Genomic DNA, 10,055 nt, shown 5'->3' on the forward strand with positions numbered 1-10,055 from the left:
TTGACTACAAATATTTTGTTGATGGAAGTTGAGGTAAGGAAGATATTAAATTGATCCGAATGGAAAATGGCATCAACCCATGTTATTCATCCATGCATGGAATTTACCCATGGTATTGTAATTGGCATCCACCCATGGTATTTATCCACCCATGGTATTGTAAGTGACATCCACCCATGGTATTCATTCACCCATGGTATTGTGACATCCACCCATGGTATTCGTTCGCCCATGGAGTTGACCCATGGTATTGTGACATCCACCCATGGTATTCATTCACCCATGGAATTGACCCGTGGTATTGTAACTGAAAAATAATATAAATAACAAGTCGCATTTTGTAAAAGGACAGTTTGTATGCCACAATGTAGCTCTTATAGCTATTCTCCATTTTAATAAAAAATATTCTTTGTAGTTTTGTTTATTGGGAATTCTCCTCGTTTTATTCTGGCATTTCAATTTTTCAGATCTTGGGGTGCCTCTCCCCCAAAATCCATTTCAATCTTTTAGATCTTGGGGGGGGGACTAATGTTGGTGTTGAAGACATTTGTGAAGTTCTGCTCTAAGAAAACATAAACCTGCACCAAGAAGCACTGTCTAGAAATCAAGAAAAGGAAGAAAGAGATATTATTAAGTTGCAAATAAATTCAACGATGTAAACTCTCAAACGGGAACTATATTGAGCTCTCATTTTTTTGAGGTAGCAAAAAATCATCTGATTTTTAAAAGTGTTGATTCAGAATACACCTTTTTTTAGCATATTTTTGACACTTCAAATTTTCTTATGTATCATGTATGAACATTTATTTTTAATGTTAGTGATTTTTATGCTTATTTTGAAAAGTGTTGATGCAACATCAACCCCTTTTTTTAGAGGGCTTATTTTTGACACTTTAAATTTTTTGATATAATTAAGTATGGATAAGTTTTTTTAAATGTTTCTGATTTTATGTGGCTTTATGCACATTTTCAAAAGCATCAACCTTTTCTTAAGGCATATTTTTGACACATAAAGTTTTCTTATGTCTTAATTATGCCCATTTTTTTAAAATGTTGATTATTTAACCATTTTTCAAGTTTTCTTATTCCTCTTCTTGTTTTTCGTCCTAAGATGTTTGTTTTTCAAGAGTTTTATGAACTTGTGATTTTTGTTTTTCTTTACACTGCTTTTTTATAATGGTTTTTTTTTTTTTTTTGCAATTTATATTCTGAGGTTAGGATTTTTTATATACTTATATATCGTTAATTAATACTTTAATACACATAAAATAAATGTCACTAAAAAATAATAATTTTAAACACTCGACAAAAAACACACATTTTTCATATAAATACAACTAAAAAAAATATGTATTTCAGAGCATTTTCGCTAAAAATGACATGCTAACTAAAATATTTTTATGAATATTTCATGAATTTTATATTAAAAAAAAAAGATGAAAATTTTCCCAAAAAAATTATTCAGGTAAAATTTGAAGTTGTTGGACACCTAATCCTCTAAGGGTTAGTGTGGAAGTCGAATAGACTAAGGAAGTCCAAGAGACCTTGGGATGTGGAACCCAACGTTCACACCATGTACTATAAATGTATATCATTTGTTAATAATAAACATAATCTCATTATCTAAATTGCATACTGATAATTTATAACTAGATTTTATTTGATTCCATTTCCTTCCATTTATCATCTGAACTATAACTAGATATTCTTCATTTCATAACCCAAATTTTGTTCTAATCCATTAACTCATAATTAGATTTGTGATTCAATATTTTAGATGCATTGATGCTCTATTTTGGTTAATTCTTCTAATTTGTTTATATTTGCAAAAGCAAGATTGACTACTGAATGACAGGGATAACATGTTGCAACTATTCATGGTTGCATGAACACCTTGTTCAATAATTGTGAAATATCATAACTTGTCAAGAAGGATCTTTGTGTTGACACCCCAGTGATCACGACATGTCTTAGAATTCCTTCCTTTCCTTGCATTTACATTGATGTTTGATAGAAGTGAGATTGCTTATAAATTATGAGGCATGCCATCTATAATGAGTATTTGGCATTCAACTAGAATAAAAATGCCACTGCAAGGTATTAAGAATCATGGATGGATCGAGGGTCCTTGTCAATAGCCAGGTAATAGAGGGTTAACAAGAACCCCTCGCACTAAGCCTTACTTCTTCGTCTCAGGCATCATGGGCGACAACTCCTCAAATCATCACGTATGACCTTTATAGGGCATCAATCACCTATAAATGGTATAGGTTAGTTATGAATCAATAATGGGTCTTGAGGAATATACTAGGTCAAGGGATGAAAACAAGGGTGTTAAAAGCTAAATGAATCTTATTAAGCTCAAGTCGTATGAATAACACCTACAACCCATGAAGTTAATCAAGCTATAGCACGAGATGCATCCTCAAACCATTAGATGGGACTTTTATGGTGTCTCTTTAGCATATTATTAAAATTGGATACTTATATTGTTTTTCATCCATCTTGATGCACTCAAAGTGGAAAAAGTTGACGAATCCGCTTACAGGTCCATTTTTATCAGCAGGATCCAGTTTAGCAAATTGGTGTCTGAAACCTTCCAGGAGTGTTTTGAGGCATTAAGCGATATTTTTTGGGGTAAAAATTTTCCACCCTTGGGTGTACCTTTTTTCATATTCACACACATACACCTTTCCAACGACATTAGAATCACCTTAATTGAAGTCCATATGCAAAAGTTATGTCACTCAGAAGTTGACTTTCCTATTTTTGCCACAACAATTTGAGAGGATGCCACATCAGCCTCCATTATTCATTGAAAAGGGGTAATCCATGTGATCATGATGAAGAAGGCTCAAGAATATCCCATATGGTAACTTTATTTAAGAGTTCAGGAAGTCAAACCTAACCACTAGTAGGCTATCAAGATGTGGGCCACGGGAAGGAAAACGGGTTCCATTCTTTTCGAGTGTATTTTGTTCCATAGACGAGTAGAGTAGCTGAGAGGGATAGCGAGAAAACACATAGAAATTATTTGTGCATTACAGTAGCCCATGGGCCACATACCTTACTTCTTTGTACCTGTATCTATTTTCTATTTAGAGAAAGAAAGTAGAGCGACCTCACCTTCCAGTTGGGTTTTCTTTCGAAAGGGATTTCTAGGTTATTATTTGTGTCAATAATGGTTTTTTATTTTTTATTTTTCTATTCCATATTTTATACATGATTATAATATGCATGCATACACAATAAACAATAACTTACAAATCAAAAAATCTAAAGAGAAATAAAATGTCATTGTAGATTTTGGATTTTTAAGTATAATTTATTAGATATGTTATGACAATCTGTCTAGTGGAATATCCACGAGGATTTATGAATCATATTGGTATCGGATCACATTTTTTGGGTATATTATGGATATTTGTAGGTGATCTAGATCGGAGAATCCAAATGTCATAAAACCCTAGTTGCAACCAACAAATCTATGAATAACCTTCACAATATTCTAGAGGAGAGGTTTTTTGCAGTTGCAAGCACAATTTGCAGATATAAGCCATAATGTGATTCACAAAATGGAGACCCTAAACAATAAGTTTGAGTGTTGTGAACCATTCACAATCCCTATTCAAAATTGAAGTGAAGGTCAATATCAAGTCATATGAAAGTGATATAGATACTCTGAAGCTAAATCAATAGTTTCAACAATTAGAAGTTTATTTCAATGATCATCATATACAAGAAGAATATAATATTTCATTTGTGTGGCTAAAATTAGAGGACCATGCCCTATCTTGGTGGGAAATCCACACATAAACCTTGAGGTTTGAGGGAGATATTCTTGTGACTAAGTGGGATGAATTTAAAACTCTCATAAAGTCACAACTTTATCCTGTTAGGTATGTAAAGTACTAGTAGACTTGGTGGCACTACTTCATGGAGAAGCAAGGTCAAAGTGTATAGGAGTACACTGTGGATTTAGAAAGATGACCATAATGTTGGGTATATCCCTAAAGAACCTAGATGTACTCCTGAAGTATTTAGGGGGTCCACACATCCATTTGCAGAAGAAAATGATGGTGTTCAAGCACATATCGGTGGATGAGGCTTGTGTACATGCACAATAGTTGGAGAATAAAGGCTTGAATAAAGGGAAATCAAGTGGATTGAAGCAGAAGTAGCATCCATATGAAGGATTGGAAGAGGAAGTGGAAAGGGGGAAAATATAAAAACATGAGGGCCATAGCACACCAGTGAAAAGATATAGAAAACCACTAGAACCACTTTAACATTGATAGACATATAGAGGAGAGTGTTGGAAGTTGCATCCATAGCTTAACTAGAAGAACAAAAATAAAGATAATAAGAAGAAGAATCTCATGGCCATTGATTCAAGAAACCAAGTTGGAAGCAACTTGGATGTGGATGAGAATATTGTCTATACATTAGTGTAAAAGAAGGTGAATTTGACTAGCCTTTAGCAATAGCAATAGAAGGAAAATACCATGATCTTACATATAAACATATAGGTTATAAATACTAATATAAATGTTTTGTTTGACTCAAGATCGCAAAGAAATATCATTGCAGTGGAGCTAGTAAACAAATTGGGATTGGAAGTTCATGATCATCCAAGCCCATATCCATTGGGATGGGTAAATTAGGATGCAGAGACAAAGGTAACAAAAAATGAAAAATTAGTTTTGCTACTGATTTTATTGATGAAATAGAACTAGATGTAGTCCCTTGATGCATAAAGAGTGGTATTTGAAAGTCCCTGCATGTACATGAGGGATGAAATATTCATGCAGAGAGACAACCAATACTGACTCATCAAGGATGGAAAATCATTCACCATCAACGCACATAAAGTCAAGTCAAAAATTTCACTAGGAAGTCCAACTAAGACAAGAAATTCATCTGTTATAGGTAGAAGTGTGTCTTACTTTTTTTAATAGAAAAATAGTTTGTAGAAGATTCACTAAGAGAAAATGAATTCATGGAGGGGTGTATAAGAAATGAAAAAAGCAACTGGAAGAGTTTCTTCATGCATACAAGGATGTGTTCGAAGAGCCTATAGGGATGCCACTCAAGAGGGAAGTGGAGTACAAGATCCAACTATTGTTAGACTCCCCATAACTAGACATTAGGTTGTACACAATTTTTTTTATATAAGCAAGTGAGGTGAAGAACCAATTGCAACAACTACTAGAACAAGGTGTCATTGACCGAGTACATCACCATGTGGGTCACCCATCATAATTGTGCCAAAGAAGGATGGGACTTGGTTAATGTGTATAGATTACATGGTGTTGAACAATATTACGCTCAAGAATAGGGACCCCCTTCCCAAAATAAATGATATGTTGGATAAGTGCAACAAGTAAAATACTTCACCAAACTAGACTTAAATGTTGGATATCACTAGGTTTGAGTCAGAGAACAAGATACCTCAGAGACCACCTTTAAAACTAGTAAAGCTTTGTTTGAGTGGTTGATCATGCCATTCGACCTATGAAATGCACCAACTACATTTATTAGGTTAATGAATGATATATTTCACACGTTTATAGATTCATTTGTTATTGTCTATTTGGATGATTTACTACTATACAATGCCACCTGGGAGGATCACATCTCACATTTGACACAAGTGCTAGAGACATTAAAGAAGCATTAATAGCTATAAAATCTCAAGAAGTGTGAGTTTGCATAACAATATTTAGTGTATCTGGTGTATGTGATAGGTGGAGGAGAGCTAAAGATAAATCCTGCCAAGATGGATGCCATCATGAAATGGATAGTGCTTAATAATGTTAATGTGGTTAGGAGTTTTTTTGGTGTCATACAGTACTTGTGGAAATTCATAACCTCATTTTTAGTTGTAACATTTGTTGATTTTTCATAGGTCTTCTAGCTGATAATTACTTCTATTTTTTTTTTACTTTAAGTCACCTTGTATTCACATTAATCAATTACACAAAACATCTTCAACAGTAGAATAAAATTAACAATAGGATCATAAAGATACATCTAGACAGACAACACAAACATTTTACCCCAATAAACATCATTTGATTCCTCAAAATTCTCCCAAAACTTTGACACCCTAATTTTCCAAACTAGGTCCTACTGGTATAAATGGCCTTGTGAGAATATTCCTCCACTTTTCCACTCTTAAAGCATCAAGATGGATGAAAAAATAATAATGATATAATCCATATCACACCTCCCCATTTCGGGGTTCTTTTGGTACCCAAAAAATTCTATCTAATGAGGTGAGGGAATTTTTCCTCCACCTTCTCTCAGGTTTACCATTTAGCCTTTCCTAGAAATTGTATGATCCAAATATTTTAACTTCAAGGATTCATATAGAATTGCATATAAAAGAGCGTGTAACCATGTAACTTAAACACATGAAAAAGGAGAGGAAATCATAAAGAAACCATGAGATCAAAGGCACACAAACGATTTGATTACGGAGTTCACCCAATGTGGGCTACGTCTTCGGGTCTTGCTCAAAGTGGGGAGGCCTTCTTTCATGAAATGGAAGAAAAAACGAATTACAATTAGCTTTACATAAATGACCCTTATACCTCCAATTTTTGTCATTGACGAAAAATGCAAAGCTCAGGTGCAAAAATAGATATCGCCATTAGATTCGTGGCGTGAAATCATGGAAAACAACTAGACACTTGACTATATTCTGAGCAAGTGACTTTTGGAGCTCCAAGGAATCTTTAGATTCTCTACAAGAATATTCTCCCAAGATTCCTTCAAAATCTTTCTTGGTTTACATGCTCGCCTAGGCATGGTTTCAACCTAGGCCCCGCCACCTCCTCCTCTATTTGGTCGAATGGAAATGGTTTAAATAACATTATGTGGGCAGAGTTATCAAAACAAGTTGTTGGCTTGTTGGAAAATAGGGCAAGTATGACGGGGGCGGGACAGGTTAAAAACACATCGCACCCATATATGGTTCAGAGCCATTGTTAATATGCGATATATTTTTTTAAAAAGGTTGAAAGTTGTTTTAATTTCGTGGTTGCCCATTGGCAGGTCGACCAACATGGGTCAGGCAGGTTTGAATCCCACCAGCCTCCTCCACGTGGAATTGTTTTATTGTTGGGTGGGCTAGGGTCTCTGATGGCCTGACCCATTATATGTGTCATTCATATGATTTCATTTTTTGACCAGTGGGTCGGGCATTTCTGTTGGTGGGTGGCTCGCCCACCCTATTTAATACTATTTTATTTAATGTCATTGGACTATTGGGGGGTGGCAGCCCACCACCCCATATATATATATAGATATATATATATATATATATATATATATATATATATATATATATATATATATATATATATATATATATATATATATATATTATTTTTTATGCAATAATGGACAAAATTTCAAATTCAGTTTTTAAGGGTCACTGTGAGAATTAAAGAGGTGAAAAATTCTCCCTTTTCCGATTGCCATTTTTTGTGCACCGCCCCTTCGCCAAATTGTTGCCTCGATAGTGACTACCACTTGGCCTAGTTTGAAATTTTTTTTGACCAACTATGTCTTGAGCATACAAACTCAAATTTGAGTTTCATTCACATCGTTGGAATCAGGGCGATGAGAACTACGATCCGGTCCTAGTTTCACTTAAATATGATGACTTTAATTTTTGAGCTTTTTCAAGGCCACTTCTATTTTTGGAGCCACCTGGATCATTCCTCCCCACTAATTAGATTTTGGGCCACCAAAAGCTTTATCAGTCAATTGGAAAGTGAGAGAATTAATCCCTCACTTTCTCCTTTTTAATCCATCAGACCTTACTTGGATGCATTTTTTTGAAACTAATACGAAGGTACTCCATGACTCCTCGTCGTGAAATCCTGGTCTTTCTATCAAGGATGATATCCCTCGGTAGCTTATGCAAATATTCAGGTGCAAAATCGTTCATTGTAGGAACATGTCCAAGCTCTTCGGTGTCCATGATCAAAGGAGGCTCATAAAGCTTCAAGTTTTCAACGTTCACCATTGAGTACATATCCATGTATGCTAGAAAGCTAAGATGAAAAGCATTGTCTCCAATCTTCTCTAATATGGTGAATGTGCCATATCGGATTGGTCTCAACTTCTTTCCTTCCCCTTTCATTCTGGACTTGCTGATGTTGAGCCACACTTTGTCCCAAACCTTGAATTGGTGATCGACTCAGAGCATGTCATGTTGAGCTTTGTATTGAGATTTACTTTTCTCCAGCTACTCTTGCACTTCCTGGTGAATCATCTAAATTCGTTGAATGAACTTCCGCACTTTGTCCCTATCATATTTCCCACTGGAATATTCATCTCTCCCAAATACCATGTCTAAGGGTGTTAAAAAGTGTGCAATAAGAAATGCTTGTTGAGAATGCAACAAGATGATGGAGCTTAGTGGAAAGGAGTCGCCTTCACTAAGTGGGCCTGCAGGAAAATTATGGCGCAAAGTCTATTTTTAGACTATGTCTATTTTTAGACATATGGATCATGGTCTATGAGTTGCAGGATGTTGTTTATGGATGATTGGTCATGTTGGGAAAAATAGATGGACTTCTATTTTTGGATCACAGCAGGAGTGATCAGAGTCTATTTTTAGACTACTAGTCAAAAATAGAAAATTCAAATATTATTGTCTCATAATAATATTTAGACTATAAAATTTATCTTATCCTCTTGGAGCACTTCAGTTTGAGCTACAGATGTGGCACATGCAGCTGTCAGAAGGAAATACGCTTTCTTTGTGGGTCAGTTGAGATATTGCATGCAGGACATCAGTTAGAACTCATGTGGTTGAGTTCGGTGGAGTTGGATGAGCAGTTAATGGAGTTGTGTTCAGTTTGACTTAGTTGAACTAGTTGTATTTAGTCTAACTGGCCAATAGACTAAGTGATGAGGTGTGTGAATTAGTTATTAATTAATTCACTAATTATTAACTTATAATGCAACTGAAGAATACATCAGTTAACTCAGTGCATGTACAATTCAGTGGAGACAGGTGTTAGAGGTTGAGATTGCTATCAGTTGTGACTATAGTTGTGCATGAGATTTTGCACAATCAAAGGATTGAGTATGCCCATGAGAATTGCATATGCTGAGTGATATAGCCTGTGTTCACGTGATTTCCAGTGAGTGATTCTCCAAGGTAAATAGAACTTGGAACGAGTTTGGATTTAATTCATTCTCTTGCAGGATTGTGCAGTGGAGGCAGGCAAGCAGCAAAGGAGATTTGGAGATCAGATCTGAGCTGTATTGTGTGTAACGGGTGGAGATAGTACTGAGTACTTGTGAGGAGTATTGTACTATGTTTGTTACATGTTCTCAATCAATATAATATACAAATAGTTGGGGTTTTTAGTGAGATGCTTTCCTCGAGAAAATACTGTGTTGATATGTAGGAATTTACAGGGTAAGTTCCTTAGACAGAACACCAAAGGACACCGCTCACAACCAGATCGCAGATCAATACACCAGTATTTTTGACATGGTTAAAACCCTCAAAGAGGGAAACAGTCCACGGCCTGAGCCAATGCGTCCACTTCAGGCAATTTATTAATAAAAGAATGAAAATTTACATAAGCTTCTCTCATAGACGGATTACCCTACAAATGACCCTCCATGCGCTTTAAATAGAAATCATGGACCAATCGGGTGTTAAGCCATGGATCAAGTGTCAGTAATACTGAGGAGAGAATGAACCGTCAGATCACTACATATCGTGACCGTCAGATTGTAAGTTACAAAATGTACAAGGTAAAGAAACACACTTTACCTAATACCTAACTCTATACTAGACCAAGTTGTACTTAACTATTTCCTATGTGTCGGAATATCCTAACATCCCCCCTTAAGAACAACTTGGGATAGGATTGAAGGATTTACAAATATGACACAATAGGAGAAGGAAGGAGGCACTAGAGCCTATCCCCCCTTAGTGACAACTTCCTGAACTCCAACCATAAATCGAAGTTTAGTGAACTTCGCCTCTGTGAGAGCCTTTGTAAAGATGTCTGCAACTT

Source organism: Pinus tabuliformis, chromosome 3_1, assembly GCF_031772625.1.
Source record: "Pinus tabuliformis cultivar Carrire ecotype Pingquan chromosome 3_1, CPIR1, whole genome shotgun sequence".
NCBI lineage: Eukaryota > Viridiplantae > Streptophyta > Pinopsida > Pinales > Pinaceae > Pinus > Pinus tabuliformis.